The sequence below is a fragment of the Corapipo altera genome, unplaced genomic scaffold (genome assembly GCF_003945725.1).
Source record: "Corapipo altera isolate COAL_440 unplaced genomic scaffold, ASM394572v1 316, whole genome shotgun sequence".
NCBI classification, from domain to species: Eukaryota; Metazoa; Chordata; class Aves; order Passeriformes; family Pipridae; genus Corapipo; species Corapipo altera.
In genome coordinates, this window is record NW_020884974.1 from 187,072 (window position 1) to 203,096 (window position 16,025).

Here is a 16,025-nt window from a genome sequence, read left to right on the forward strand (position 1 = left end):
TTTCCAAAAATAAACCCAGTCACAGAAGTACAACCATCAAAGTTACCTCACACAGCCACGCCGTGCGTCCTTAGACAGTGAAACAGCAGATTTAGGTACCAAAATACCAACCACAGAACAGCATCTTGGGCTATCGATCAGCAAAAGATGTGTCAGGGATGGTACTGGAGGCTTTAATCAACTAAGTCATTAGAAACTACAATGATTTAAATCCTTTCAGTTCCCAGGCAAACCACAGGCAAAATTTTAATAAGCTGCTCCTGGGTTAACATCTTGTATTTCGAGTACTGCCTGGAGCGAATATTCAAGGCTGAATGACAAGTCTGTAGCAATGTGAGGCAGCACAAACTGCAGTAATGTAAGAGTGGTTTGCAGTAAGGGCGTGTGATTATTCCAAAGTCTTCCATCGGAGGATTTAATAAATATTAAACTTGCTCTGATACCTCAGAATGGCAAATGGCTGAAACAATAGACTTAATGACTAAATTTAGCCCCTGAGCACAGCGTTAAGCCCGAGCTATCCATACCACGGGCAGAATAACAGAGAGCAATTTTTATTCCTCCTCTTTTCACTCCTGTGAGGGAGGAGAACAACAACGGTGAGCACAGGCATGGCAGGAACCTGGACTTCTCCACCCCCTCTCTGGGCTGGCTCGTTGGCACCAGGGACATAAAGGGCCAGAACACCTTAAAATGGACATCAGAAAGCCCCAAAGGCACAAGGGCACATCAGCTAAGCAAAGGTAAAGCGTGACACAAAGTGGACCACAGGATGCTCAGTGCATCCTGCTCCATACAGATTTGAGGACTGGGAACTACTAAAGCTCCCAGATGTCACAGTGACCACTGAGTCACCTTGTTCACAGGTCAGCCCCAGCTGGTGCCCGCTGTGTGTGCCCAGAGTGCCAAACTCTGACAACAAGCCCTCGTGGCAGCCAAATATTTCAGCTCTGGTACAAGAAATCCAGGCTCTGCTGAGTAGGTAACAGGAAAAATCAATGGCAACCTCTGCTGGTTGGTTCTAGACACAGGTAAAACACTTCCTTTGCAGAAATTGTAATTAAAGGGACTTAGTGCTTCAAAAGTAGGGAAGTTGGATTTCTTTGTGGGAATACAAGCAGGCTTCCTTCACTCTCAAAAAGCCAGTCATGCTGCAAGCTGCCAGTGGCTTCATCACTTCAGCTACTCACTGCAAATTGCACCAGGCTGACAGCACTAACTTGCAGTATTTTACGTAGATTTGGAGGCAAGTGAAAATTAAAGCAGAAATCAGCCAGTCCTGACGAAACTGTGCAATTCTAGATGGAATTTTACAAGATGTGGCAATACCAGAATGTTGTACCAGCGGTGGCACGTTAAAAGCTATCTGGGAAAAGTTTAGATTTGTGTTTAGAGACACATTTGAGACTCTGGAACAGTTTTAAACAAATGTTCTTCAGGATTTTTTTAATTTGTGTGTAAAGAAAAGGAAGTGAGAAAGAGAAAAGCTCTACTGGAAGAATTTAATGGCTGTCACCAAGGCAGTGTTGTACACGGTGCAGAAGTTCCATAGCTGGTTATGTCCAGCAGAAGGACGAAGCACTCTTCAAGTGTAAGAGAAGGAGCAGTTCCACACCTTCTTTATAAATTACATCAGCTAGAAACAACACAAGTTACCACCCAAAACAGAAGACTCGCACCATCTGATGCCGCAGAAAACAGAGGGGATGTGGTAGGAGCATGAGCTTTGTGTATGCGAAGAGAGGCTTTGAAAGCAGTGGTGATGTGTGACCCTGAAAGGAAACCAGATAAAGCTCCTCAGACAGAAAAAGTCCATACATACAAAGAGAGATTTAGAAGCTCCAAGCAGGAAAACAATCTATTGGTCATTCTATTTGGAAAGGAATAGAAATATTTGTTTCCCCGAGTCTTTCATTTTGAGGCAACAGGACTGATGGAAACAATCCCTGCAGTGCACACGGCAGCATCTCAGTCCCACCACTCATTTGTAGTTCAAAGCCTTTCTTTGTTAAATTATTGGATGGTCACCCGGATTAAATGGACAACAGTAATTTCTGTAAAATCTTTTTAAAAGCATTGATTAGAGCAGGGAGGTGCAGCTGAGAGGGTGAGATGAGGAACACAGTAGTTATTTACTTAGGTGCAGACCTGAATGGCAGTGCTGATATATACCAGCTCCTCAGCTTCTTTTCTTCTGCCCAACTCTGTTTTTTAAGTACTTTTATGCACTTTCTTTTAAGTCTGTATAACAAAGGTGTTTCTTCAGTTTGCTTTATTTTTAAGCTTAACTACCTCTGGCATTTATCTCATGGATGGCTTGATTTTGCTACTAATGCCTCCAGAATACTTCTATCCTATAAAGCTTGCAGTTGTAGTGCAGCTTAAAGCAGGAGAGGAAGAAGGAAAATGAGTTGTTGCCTTAAAAACTGTGTGTATGTGTAGATGGTTGGGTTATTCTACATCAGACTAGCATCTAAAGTTGCTCTGTGAAGTCATATTGGTGCTGTATTTAAGGTAGAAATTGGTTTTATTTGTTATTTGGAATATAAAGCCTCTTCCCCAAATCCACCCACTACAGCTGTCAATTTAAAACCTGCCATAGAGAGCTCTGGCTTACACAGGGATTTTGACCTGAGTATAAGTGTATGATGAGATATAAGAAGTGTATATATATATATATTTATATGTACATACCCTTTATTTTTCCTCCAAACAATCTTAGCCGCCTTAAACCCTTTCTGTTGGAAGGCACCTCTTGATATCATCTGGTCTAATGCCCTGCTCAAAGCAGGGCCAAGTTCAAATTCAGGTCCAATGCCAAATTTAGGCCCTATTGTGCTGGGTCCTACATCCAGCTGAGGTGAGAACATCTCCAAGGATGGAGTTTTCACAGCCTGTGACTCCCACCATCCACTCAGGATTTTTCTTGCTGTGGTTTGTCTTCATCCTCATCAAGACTAAACACTTCTGGGCCAGTAATGAAAATTCAGAAGTGTCAGTTCTGAAGGAAACTACAGTGTATTGTAGAAATTTGTACTTCTCCACCTGACAGTCTCATTTATTGGTTTTGCTATCACAGAGCAGCTCCTTTCCTTCTCCCTCCCACCCCATGATCCCAAGGAATGCCGCAAACATTTTACAGTGCTATGGCCCACGTACTCTTGTGCTGCAGCGAAGACCAAGAGGTACCAGTGACACAGCTGCATTTCTGAAATGCAGATGCTCTTGAGGAGCACTTAACTTCATGGATGCAGGAAAAAAGTTATCCCCAAAGCCTGCACAGGTCTTTTCGGCATTAGGGCAAAACTGAATTTGGTGGCAGCAACACAGCAGGTTCTGTAAGGGGGGGAGAAGGAAGGAGTAATTTGGAGTGGAGGGTGGGGACAGTTCAGGAAAAAGGTTGGAAGAGGACAGAGCTTTCTAAACGGGGAAGAGATGTGGAAGGGAGCTAATGAGCCCTTCTCCTTTCACTACTGCTCCAGCAGGCTCAGGTTCAGCCTGTTCCTCCACTGGACTCCCAGCTCAGTCCTTTTCCAATGCAGTTTCTAAGGATGCAAATATCAGTATCACCTAACTGTCAGGCAATTAGGATGCTGTGATGCAGAACAAGAAGAAATGGACAAATAATATTTTTTTTCATGTGGATAAGTAGACAGAGATGGGCATTCACATTTGCAAGTTTATTGTGCAGTCTTTTCATGCCATTAAGCAACAATTACATCAAACATTTCTAAAGCTTGAAGCTTTTAAATTAGCTCTTAACATTATTCATGTATTTAATAAATATGAAGCAAGTTTTTGGAGTAAATTGCTGCCATAATCTCCCCTTAAACACTGCTGCCTGTAGTCTCATGGATTATATTTCATAGAATCACAGAATGGTTTGGGTTGGAAGGGACCTTAAAGATCATCTTGTTCCATCCCCCTGCCATGGGCAGGGATGCCACCCACAGATAAATGCAAAACAAAAAATGAACATTATTTTTTCAGGAGGAGCTTCCCTCAAGATGATATTGATGCCCCTGTGACAAACGGCACCCACTTTACAAGCTCAATTCGGAGTGAGAAATTCCACCAAATTCCTTTGCCTCGAATCAATAGAAATAAAACTCCATGCAATAAACTGTCAAGAAGTGAATCTACTTCAGGGAAATGCTGTGCAGTCTAATGAATGGTGATAATTAGCATTTTTCAGGCACTGAACAGCATTTGCTTTAAACAAACAGCACTTAAGCTACAGAAGGATGCTATTTACTGACTGACCACATATGGTAAGAAATGCATTGGAAGTACAAGAAAAACGTCTTAAGATGGTATGAAAAGCAAAAAATTAAACATGTGTCCTCAGTTTCATGCATGTGCTACTAAAACTAAACCACCTGCTCTTAACAGTAGGACCAGCTTAAAAAAGAAAAGTATACTGGCGAAAGAACAGACTTACTACTTACCACTGCTCCCTTCTTACAAGGGACAATTAAAATATTCACCTGTTAAATCACAAGACGGAAGACAGCAATTAAGAGAATGATAAATGAAGAAACAGAGAGAATAGTCTGCACAGTGCAGGTAGTATTACCCTTTCCTTTCCTGAGGGAATCATTTCTCTATTTGAAATAATATTTAAAAGATTTCAGCACTGCATTCATTAAACTTTTTAGCAGTGTGTTTTGACACAGTTGTGCTTTTACTAATACTTTCGTCTACGTCAAGCCAGGAGTTCCATTCCACAGACAGTGGTATTCTAAAAGTGTATCTCAATGTCGAAAAGGATTCCAGTTGACTTGGCAGGAGTGTAAGATCAGTCAGTAATAGCAGTAATTCCATTTCAGCAGAGCCAGAATAAGAATTCTTAAGGCTATTAAAAAAAAAATATCCCAAACTCTGTGATCACCTACTTTGATTTTTCACACACTGGGAGCCAAAGAGTTCTCTTAAACTACAGCATGACCTTTTAAAAGGCAACCAGTTTTGATTTAATGAGTTCAACTGATGAATAATTTATTGTAGCCTTAATTAGGAAGCCAACTGTAAGGCCTGTGCAAAAGCAACGACTAAGACACGAACACGAGGATCAAACCCACATACTTCTGTCTGTCTTTTAGAGCCACACCTTTGGATGCACCAAAGCATAAAGTTCCACTTCCTTTTCTAAACATTGTGAAGTGGCAGCTACTGTGTGACAAACTCATGGATACATGTCAGGAGCAGACTGAAATCCACTTTCAACGGATGTGGCTTGGGGCAAATGCTCAAGGAACATCCTCCAGAGCATCCAGTCTAATCCAGACAGGCTGGCTGCAAACACGTGCCCAGTCACACTGACAGTTCATTTCTCATTCGCGCACAGAACTGACACATTCCACTCTAAACTTTTCCTTTAATAGATTTTTAAAAATAGCGCTTGCTCAAGGAGCAGAGAGGTGGCTCAGAAAAGCACGGAACAACCAGGATCATTTAGGAGATAAAGTCCCAGCTCTGACTGTTAGTGGGGGCAAAAATCACTTTACAACTGAGAAGTGGTTATTGTTTTCATGCACTGGGGAGCAGGTGGGACCAACCCCAGATCCCAATAAATCCAATTCCATTGTTTCTTAAGAACAATAAAGCTAAGAACAATTGAAATAAATAGTGATTTTTTCAAAGACTATCTTTAAACCAAGTGTTGCTCGGGATTATTATTCTATCACTTTGTGAAGAAATGGAAAAGAGGAACATGGAAAGGATATGGCACAAAAACTATTTATAGCCTGAAGGGTGGCACAATTTCTTTTTAGGGATTTTAAGCTCAGCTTCATTTAGACCAAACTTTCCTCCCAGCTGGAAGTGCTGAAGAGGTATCACTCATATTCTCCTCCAGCATGGATCTATATCAGCACACACTAACATCGACATCCATGTATGAAAAAAGACAAAAAGACAAGGAATAGCTTCCTACTGAGAGTGGTGTAGAGGGAAAATTTTGCAAATAACAGTGGAATTAGACTCCTGGCTAATTCACAGGCATGGAACCTGGCAGTGGGAGATGTTTGGAAAAGGCCACTGAAAGCAGGAATTACTGATTTTTAATTTCCTCTCACCTCGAGTTAAAAACTGGCTAATTAAAATTTATAAAATCATCTCACATCTGATAACTATGTTTCAAGATTAATAACATTTAAATACATTCAACTTCCAATAACCAGCAAACTCTGTCTTAAATTACTTTGATTGTATTAGATAATGAGGACATTTATATTTATAGCCAGAAATTGGCACATGTAAAATGTTACGTGAGCTGAGAAATTGTTAATTCTAGAAGAAATACCAAACCTGACACTATTTGCCATCTCTAAGAAAAATAGCTGAAATTAAACATAAACTTTATCAGCACTAAAAACAGGTTAAATATAAAGACAGCATATTTGAGATCTGCAAGTCCTTTTGGAAAGGACACTATGGGGGAATGGAGAAGTCAAGTCTACAGATTAAGTTCAAGTCTAACTTCTTTCATCAATACTAAATTCACACATAAACCTTTCCCCTCTGCTCAAGATTATGGCTTTTAGCTAAACGTCAATCTCTTAATTCATATATTTTAAAGACCTATCACATAAAACTGCCCATAACTCAGGGTATCAACAGGCTGAACTCAACACAGCCTGTAAGTCAGTAACCACACACTTTATTTATAGCCATTCCATGTAATGAAATAAAGATAATGGAAATTTCCCACTACCGGTTAAGGTTTTTTAACACACTAACTACAACACATAAAACCAAAATCCCAACAGCAATTTCCTACAAAGGAAAGGCTTTACACAGTGATTTGCATTCGTTTTTCTGCCTAAGTTATGAAAACACTCAGTAGGCAAAAAAATGCCAGAGAAATGGAATAAGGCTAGATTAAAAAACCCTTATTTTTCAGCTAATGTTCTAACCCAAGTCCTCACAGGAGATGAGCTTTGGTACATTTCCTTCCCCTCCCTAAAAAAGCAAAAAAAAAAGTAGGGAGAAAATGCTTACATTCAAAAAGCTTTATTTTATTGTTATGGCAACTGATGTGCTAAAAATATAGAAATAAAGTTGTTATGGCAACTAGAATTTTAAAGGCAGTCAAAAGTAGAATAATCAAACATTCTGCTGGCTTAAAATGTAACGTCTGTGACTCAATTTTCAGAAAGAGCTTCAGAGATAAGTAGAGGTTGGGGTTTTTTTTGGCTTCTGCTTTAGAGATCACAATTAGTACAATTCCAGAGAACTCCACAGAGTACAAGGGAGTAGACCAAGGTGAGCAGAAAATTAGTCATCCCAAGTTCTCATAGCCAGTAGGAAGAAACACACACCTTATGGCACTTATTTGATATCCTGGTGACCTTACCCACATCTACAAAGTGTATCAGCTTATTATCAAAATCAACAGCAACGGGACAGCATTTATATCAGTCACCACAAGGACCAAAAGACACCATGGCACAGGTTGCCCAGAGAAGCTGTGGCTGCCCCTGGATCCCTGCAAGTGTCCAAGGCCAGGCTGGATGGGGTTTGGAGCAACCTGCCCTAGTGGAAGGTGTCCCTGCCCATGGCAGGGGGTGGAATGAGATGATCTTTAAGGCTCCTTCCAACCCAAACCATTCTGTGATTCTATAACTAAAAGTTACTTGATGATTTTAAATTAAGTACTGAAAAGTGAGGGAATACCAAAATTCATCTGTCTGAAGCAGCAGAGTTCTGCCCCTTGATACATATGGAATTATAAAGATGACTATAACTACAAGATTATGATATTTAGATTTCTGGTACATCCTTGATGATCATTACAGGGCTCCTAACTACACAAGCACTTCCACGGCAATCTCAGAGAACCTGCTATCTCCCAACACTTCTCAGATTGTCAAAATTGCTACTTCTATTAAAAATTAACAAAACTGTGAAATGGTCCAAAGCCCATACTGAGATAAGCCTTAATTAATAGTAAGCAAAGTATTTAACAGATACTTCAGAGAGTTATGACTAGAAACAGTAACTTATACTGGCAATATTTGCACTGGAACCATGTACGTGGCATGTGCTGGGATCCCAGTGAAGCCGATATTTTAACACAACAAGTGCTTTGTATTTTGGCTTCACTGCAGTGAATATCAAGGCTCCTGCCAGCATTACTCATAACTGTTTTCTGACCCACATGAAAAGTCTCTCAGCCCAGTCCACCAGCATGCAGGACCAGCATGGCCAAGAACACAGCTCAAAGTCAGGCTCTTCACTTGCACTAAAGGGAAAAGAATCAGAGTAATTCCTTATTGCAGCACAGAAGTCAAGAGATATACACTGGAAATTCAAACAATACCACAAGGATGTGGAGTAAGGATAATACTGACAAATTCAAGGGTATTTCTGCAGTTTTGCTTCCCCAGCCTCAGTATATTAATCCTTGAGGTGGATACACAGTTAACTCTTAAGCACCACGTGAAGCCACAGGTACTTCTAGAAATGCACTCAATGTAGGTAAATGTTACCTAATGAATCTGTGACCAAGTCAACAGTTTCTGCAAAGGCAACTCCATGTACAACACTCACTAACTACACCTATGTTTGCATCAGCCAGGATAAACCCCGGACCTGGGAATATCAATGCTTTAAATCACAGTTTTGGAGGGACTTTCTGCCTATGCCTGGGCTAAAGGAGTCAGGCTGCATCTTTTCAAGTTTTGGTGATGACTCAACCAGACACTGCAGACACTCCTTAAGAGACAACCAGCCCTCTGAGCCCTCTATAGAACTAGTTTCCTCATTGTATAATATCCTAAACTTAATCAAGTTCGGCTGCCCCAACTGTAAGTTGAGTTCAGAGAAAACGAGCAGCCACTCAAATACCACTCCATGTTAATCCATGGCATTCAGCATCATTCTTATTATATCAGGAGTAGCCATTCTGCACTGTATATACATGCATACATACATTAAAAGCATCCCAAAAGAATATTCATTCCAACACTTGCAAGCACATTTTATCCCGAACATGCGTTGATGTATTTTCAATTTTCCATTAAAGAAGAATTTGAGGGTCTTCATAGACAGGCAAAGGAAATCCTGGACAGTGCCAAAAAAGACCAAAAGAGCTTCCTGAAATTACCTTTACAAATCCACAAAAGATTTGCCACACAGGTCCCAAGGAGCACACCTGGACTATGATGTTACCTTAACCTACCTAAGGCTGCCTCCAAACTGGCCTCACCTGCCCATCCCGGCACTGTGCTCCCACCTCACCCTCATCCCACACCTGCACAGGGAATCCCTCTAAGAGGGAAATGGGGGGAAGGAGGTTTTCTAAATAGAAATCCACAAATTACTGCGATTAGCCCTGAAATTGTTAGGTAAGAGTACACAAAAGGAACCTCTTCTGGTTTCAGACCGTGGGTTTCAGCCCACGGTCTGAAACCACAACCCCTGTTAACAACGATTTAGTTTTCCATTCAGGCTGTGTACTGTACTACCCAGGCAAAAAACAAAAAAAAAAAAAAAAAAAAAAGTGGTATTTTGAAACTAGATTGCTTCAGAGACAAACCAGCCATATGAAGATGGCTTTGTCATGTGCAGGATGTGATTAAAATACGTGAAGCTCCATATCGTCAATGTTCAGTTGTCAGCTTAAGAAACAACTGATGAAAACCCTCAACAAGTAAAAAATCTCAGCTGCCAAAATATTTGTGTATGACCACAAAAACCTATAGAAGTGATTATTAGAAAGAATATATGCAGTAGCAGACTGTAATAGAACTCCTTTTGGTTAGTTTACCTCAGCAGCTGCAAATTTGCTTGCTGATAGGGAAATTACTCTTAATTTGTATGAACATACTCATCACTGCAAAGGGAAAAAATTCCTTAATGGATACAGGCTGTAAAGAAGAAATATAGGTCTCTGATCTCTTCTGAAGTGATTACAGTTAAATCTACTTTCATACTGGCTCATCCCTTTAAAAGAATATCCTGAAGAACACACAGATAAGCATTTGGGGGGGTTTTATCATAAAGAAGTCATACATTAAGTAAGGTAGCAGGAGGTATCAGAATTCACCCCTATGCCAAATTCCAGTCCAGATTTAAGTGATGTATTCATCACTTACGTATGACTGGATTTTTCTTCACATGCAGCTCAAGTCTTGCTGGGTTTTGTTACTATTTCAATTGTTTTGGACTGCTGCCCACTGCTATGGGAAAACATGCTTTAACCAAATGCTGGCCGCCAGTTCTGCTGTTAATAAAGGCATTTGAAGTGACTTTAAACACCAATTTAACTGGAATTCTCAGGAGAAATAAAAGAGGCTGGATTTAAAGCATACTTCTGGATTCTTCACATTTGTCTCTAAGCGTTTGGAGCTCTCTGTTTAATTCTTAAGGTATCAAACATTAACATACTGAAACCTGCAACTAACAGTCAGGAAAAGGTGGTTTGCTCTCCTCAATAAAATATATAGGATTTCTAAAACTCCAGCTCCAGCTTTGGAGTGCTGCAGCCTCCTGAATAACAGTTATGCAACCATTGTTTGAGAGCAGAGGATGGTGAGAAAGAAGTGGATTTGAGAGGAAAGAGGAATACCAAGATCAAGTTGATCGTTTAAAATCGAGTTCTCTCTCAGGAATCACAGCTCTGGTCAAGGCCACAGAGCCATTTGCTGCAGGTGAGCAGTGCCCTGTGCTGCCAGGGAGAGATCATACCCATAGAATTTCATAAAGACAACGCACCCTGCAGAGAACTTCCCAAATGATCCCGTTTTACTCAGGGGTGTAGAATACCATTGTTTAAAACATTCTCACTGCTACTGCCGCAGGAAAAAATTCGACATTCTAATTCAACCTGTTCATGCCTCATCTAGGAATACATCCTGGAATTTCAAAGGAGTTCTGAGGAGCCAAGAACCAGCAGCTCTTACCACGAGGCACTGACACATCCCCATCCCCACTCCATCCCACTTAGCAAAACACTTGTTATCTGCATCAATATTCATACACCCTAAGCCCAGGAGACTGGTTGAATATCCATTCTCCCAGGAATCACCATTAAACCTGTTCAGGTCAGAACACTGCTACTGCCCAAGGCTTTCCCAGTGTTTGAGATGATGGGCAGCTCTGCTCCCCCGCTCTGCAGAAAAGGGACCAGAAATTCTCACACACAAAACCCATCACAGGCTCCGAGAGGGCACGTGCAAATCTCATTTGCACTCTACCCTTCAGAACAAATATGTCAGTTTATGTGGCTTCTAGAGCAGGGAAGTCACACAACACCCCAAGAGCCAGGAATTGTACTGTGAGTGTCATTTCAGTGTTATCATAAGTGGTTATGTACAGAAAAGAAATTGTAGGAAAATTCTTAACATGGCAGAATGTTTTATCATTTTATGCAGGCCCTGAAAAAAATATTAATGGCATTATTTTCCACTTCAAATACCACACATAAACATTAAAATTAAAATAATAAAAACAAAAATTACTAATGGATGCTCCTCCTTTATTTCCTCAGGAGAGCTGTCATTATATTGAAGAATTCCTTTGAAGATGAAGAGTGAGCATGAGATTTTCCCTTTTGTGCATACAAAACTGAAAGATTTTCTTCAGATGAGCTCTAGATGAATCAAAACTTGGCAAATTAAATTCACCTTAGGGACATTTTATTCCTGAGTTTGTAAGAGTAATATTAACATCTACTGTGAAACCAGGTACCCTGGTACATTCATCATAAACTAAACCTTTTATCTGAAGTCTGAATTTAAATTAAGCTATTTAAAGAATTAAAATTCTGTCAACTTCTGCTCTTCAGAGACAATAATTTTTCATTGATTTCTTCTAAGTATTTTCAGTTCATATATACTTCATTGTCCCACAGTGTTGCAGTACCACTAAAATAATTCAAACAAGTAGATGACTATAACTGTCAGCACTAACAGCTCAGTTTATACCAAAAATGAGCCTTCCCAGCACTCCAACCAACCCAGGAACTGATTTTTCTCTGCAAATCACATTAAATTATAAAAATATCGGGAATCTACTTGCCAGGAAATGAATGATCTCAGTTTAAGAGAAGGGTTAAGGAACAGTCATCCTATCCTTACCCTTTTAGAAAAGGTGGGGAAAAGTAAAATCTAGAAACTGTTTATAGACACTGAATTTGAAAGAAAGAGGGAACTGGGAAAGCTGCATGTACATCTCCAAGTGATCAGCTCCTCCAGAATTATTTTGCTTAATATCCAAGCCTCTCATTCAAAAAGCAATATAACAGATATTAGTTCTCTTTTTAGTCAACTGAAAAAAAAATCACATTTTAATTCTAATTATCATTGATCCTTATGTAATAGGATCTTTTATAATCGCTAAGCATACAGCTATGCCATCCTTGATATCTATTCTCTCTAAAAGTGAGGGGAGACCATTCCTAATTAGTAAAGAGAACTAATAATGTTGCAAAGAAAAAAAAATGCTCCTGGCTGCGCAGAAGCCCAAACTCGCCCATTTTCAGTCAGGACAAACAGATGCAGCATTTTGAGCACAAATATTTGCTACAAAAATACTCTAACGTTTCAGTCCATTAACCAACCCGCTGTGGCAGCTGGTGAACAGTCATCTTTTTAATTAGACACCCTTACTGATTAATTAGTCTCAGAACACTGAGCAGTGGAACCCTGCACAATGCCACTGGGACAAAAAAAAAAAATATTCCTTTTCCTCGTGTAAACTTACCATCCTTTAGTATTGCTGCAAGTAACAGGCTTGATTCATTCCCTACTCAAATGAAAACAGCCTTCCTATGTAAGAAATCCTCTCAATCCACAGCTAAACTGTTTCAACTCAAATGCCTCACACAGATAAAATCAATCAAACAAACACACAAAACCACACAAACATGGCATCAAGGCATCAGTTTCAAAGTCAACCGCATTTAATCTTCTCTGTATAAAAACAGTGGCTCATTTGTAGTCTCCTCTACTCTCCATTTCCTAACTATGCAAGCAAAAGGCAATAAAATTAGAAAGCCAAGTCAATATGAAGTATGAAACAACAAAGCAAATACCTTTTCTCATTTTAATGGTTTGGATAATTTCAAAGTTTAAAAAGTGAATACATTTCTGCATTAGGTTTACATGAAAGCTGATCTTTACTTCAGACCTCTGAGCTCAGTTTGCAGAGGGATGTATCAAGAAACAGATAAAAGAGTTAATTCAATGCATGGAAGATTGTGCTTAAGCACATGATGAAACTTCAACAACAGTATCTGCTATTTTCAGCTATCCCATCTCTTAATTTTTAATTTTGGACAAGAAACAATTCCAGAAACCTGAAATCTTAACTTCTGGGTTTTTTTTTTCTTTTTGGTTTATAATGGGAGTACTTGTCTTACAGGAGTCAGAAACAATAATGCTGGTCCAAACTGAGAAGATAAACTACATCTATTAGCTCTAGATCGATTTAATTTCATCCAGCTCCAAACCCAACCCACTTGCTCCATCTTCTGCAGCAATGGAACATCCTTTCCTATAACTGGTCCCTACTGGATGAGAATCAGACCCCTGCAGTAGTAATACCCCTCATTAGAGCCATTTTCAAATTGCTAAATTACTGAGATCAATTATTTTCATGATATGGCAATATTTAATCCCCAAATCAATGACTCTCATATTTGCTTCAGACCTTGGAAGAATTCTTAGGATTTTTCACTCTTCTGTGGAGTGGCTTGAAATGTTATTGGCCCAGACACAAAATACCATTATACAGTCAGCAGACAAAGCTATTTTTTGGCCAACTCTTGTGAAGCCTGACCCTTTAATTAGTTATTATCTCTAACTGTTCCGGGCACATGCTCATATTGCCAAAGGAAATTATGGCAGCATACAAATAATCTTATTTTTGGTTCTCTTACAAGTCATTTGTAAGGACAGCCATTGAGTCTCTTGAAGACCTTCGACTCAATGTCACCACTCAGCTCAAAAATGGGCATTCACATCCCTGTCCAGACTTCCACTGCTTTTAAGCACAATACTTTAAGTACAATACTACCAACATCTACTTTACCTGACAGCAGGATTAGTTTCTGATGTAACTTTAGAAAATAAGAATAAATTTAAAACAAGTTTTGTTTTCTTAAACCAGAGCAACATTATTTAAAACTAATCTATATATATTGTTAGATGAACTTTATACACACCGTTCAGTCCTTCATGGAAATCAGGTTACGAACTGAAAACCTTCCATGAAGAGATGATACGTTTTAGAACCCTGCCAGTATTACCCCGGGGTTACCATAAGCAGATTTTCCTCACTCAGCTTTTCTTTTCCTTTAAATAAACAAATAAAGCACACATTTCTCTCTCCTGCTGTGTACTTTGTTTTCCCCTTCCATCCTGTGCCACGTGCAGCGGGGTGACGAGCCCATGGCACACATGCCAGGGAGGGAACTCAGGCACATTTTGATTGTCACACAGAACAGATTTACATATATGTCACAAACAAGGCAGCTGCCAAATCAGAACTCCTACTCTCTCAAATTGCATGCAGGGCCTACTACTGTGTTCCAGTCGAAATTCCTGAGTGGTTCCCGGTAACCATCAAGCTGGAATTCAGCAGGAGACCTGAGACAGTGCAAGGATAGTGTTCGTCTGCACAACAGTGTTTGTGAGAGCAGAAGTACTTCTTTCTCCCTTCCCTCTCGGACCTCCAAACTTACCACAGGTGGGAAATACACCCGAGATGTCTGTGAATGCTGTGATATGGAAAAGGAAACACAGCCCACTGGATCATTCCTGACAGAGCATGGACCTCCAGTGAGCAGGACTAGAGGATGCGGAGGCCCTCTGGAGAAAATAAGTGCAGCATTGATTTTCCTAAATGAGACATTTTATTTTGCTTTCTATGCTTAACTAGAACTCTAAAACAGGCCCCAAATTACTTTCTCCTACAGAACACACCGAACAAAGCACTCCTCTGGCTGAAAACCACTGCAGCAGATTCCAGATCCCTGCATAGGGATGGGTATGAATGGTACAAACACACAGCCAGATGTGTCAGGTGGTGGGAATTACAGCTGCCCAATCCAACACAGCACTGCTGCACACAGCTGGATACAACAGCAGATGTGTCTGTATTGTGGTCTCTCAACTAAATTCAAATGCTGAGAGTCTGCTGTCACTCTCTGCATCACAATGCACATGCTTCTGGCCTGCTAACAACACAACCCTCAGCAGCAAGCACGGTTTCACCAGGAGTTAATCAGCAACACTGTAGCAAAGCCACAGTTTTTACCACATTTCCCTCCAAAGTTTAACGTGCATGTTATTATCAGCACACATAAGGTAACACTACAACAAAGCTTTCAATAGTATATACCACTCTTTAGTATATACTACTAAAATATACGTACTACTGCTCTGTCTGCTTAATTCACATTATCAATACACCAACATGAAACTGAGGAGTTCTGTTCACAGCCATAAATATCAGGTAATAATTCATTATAAAAAATTAGCTGACCACTCTTTTCTGGAGCACCCCATATTAATTCTTCCCAAAGATGGGCCCTAACTTTGCTTTTGCACAGGCTCTCTCCTCTTCCTTCCTTTCCACGAATCCTCTCCTGCCAAAGGATAGGATCACCAGCAGTTTAGACACTCAGACTATAGAAGAAATTTGGTGATTTCAGGAGAAAAACAACTTCGAAAAAAAAAACTTGCTTGCATAAATGCTTCAGTTCAGAACAGGATTTAAATTTCCAATCTCTAACAGAATCATATTTCATATTAAATACTGTACGAAATACCTTCCAAAATACATGTCACTGCAAGATTTCTGTAGTGAAAAAGCCAACTGTAACAAGGTATTTTGAAGGCATGAGGCCCCAGCATCAAGATAAACCTCGCATTTTAGAAGTTTTCCACTCCCTCCTCCGCCATAAAACAAACATCTTCCCCACTTTTGGAAAGCAGGAGCAAAATAATGGAGGTGGCTTTGATGCAACGTACAGCTGACAGATGTCCTGTGAATGGTTTCTAAGGAAAATATAACCC

The 16,025-nt window shown here is 40.0% G+C and overlaps 1 protein-coding gene across 7 annotated transcripts in view; it reads right to left on the bottom strand.

Moving 5' to 3' along the window:
- RABGAP1L (RAB GTPase activating protein 1 like) overlaps positions 1–16,025 on the bottom strand; it is a 225,616-nt gene that overhangs the window by 156,010 nt on the left and 53,581 nt on the right. The gene's annotated exons all lie outside the window — the stretch shown is intronic.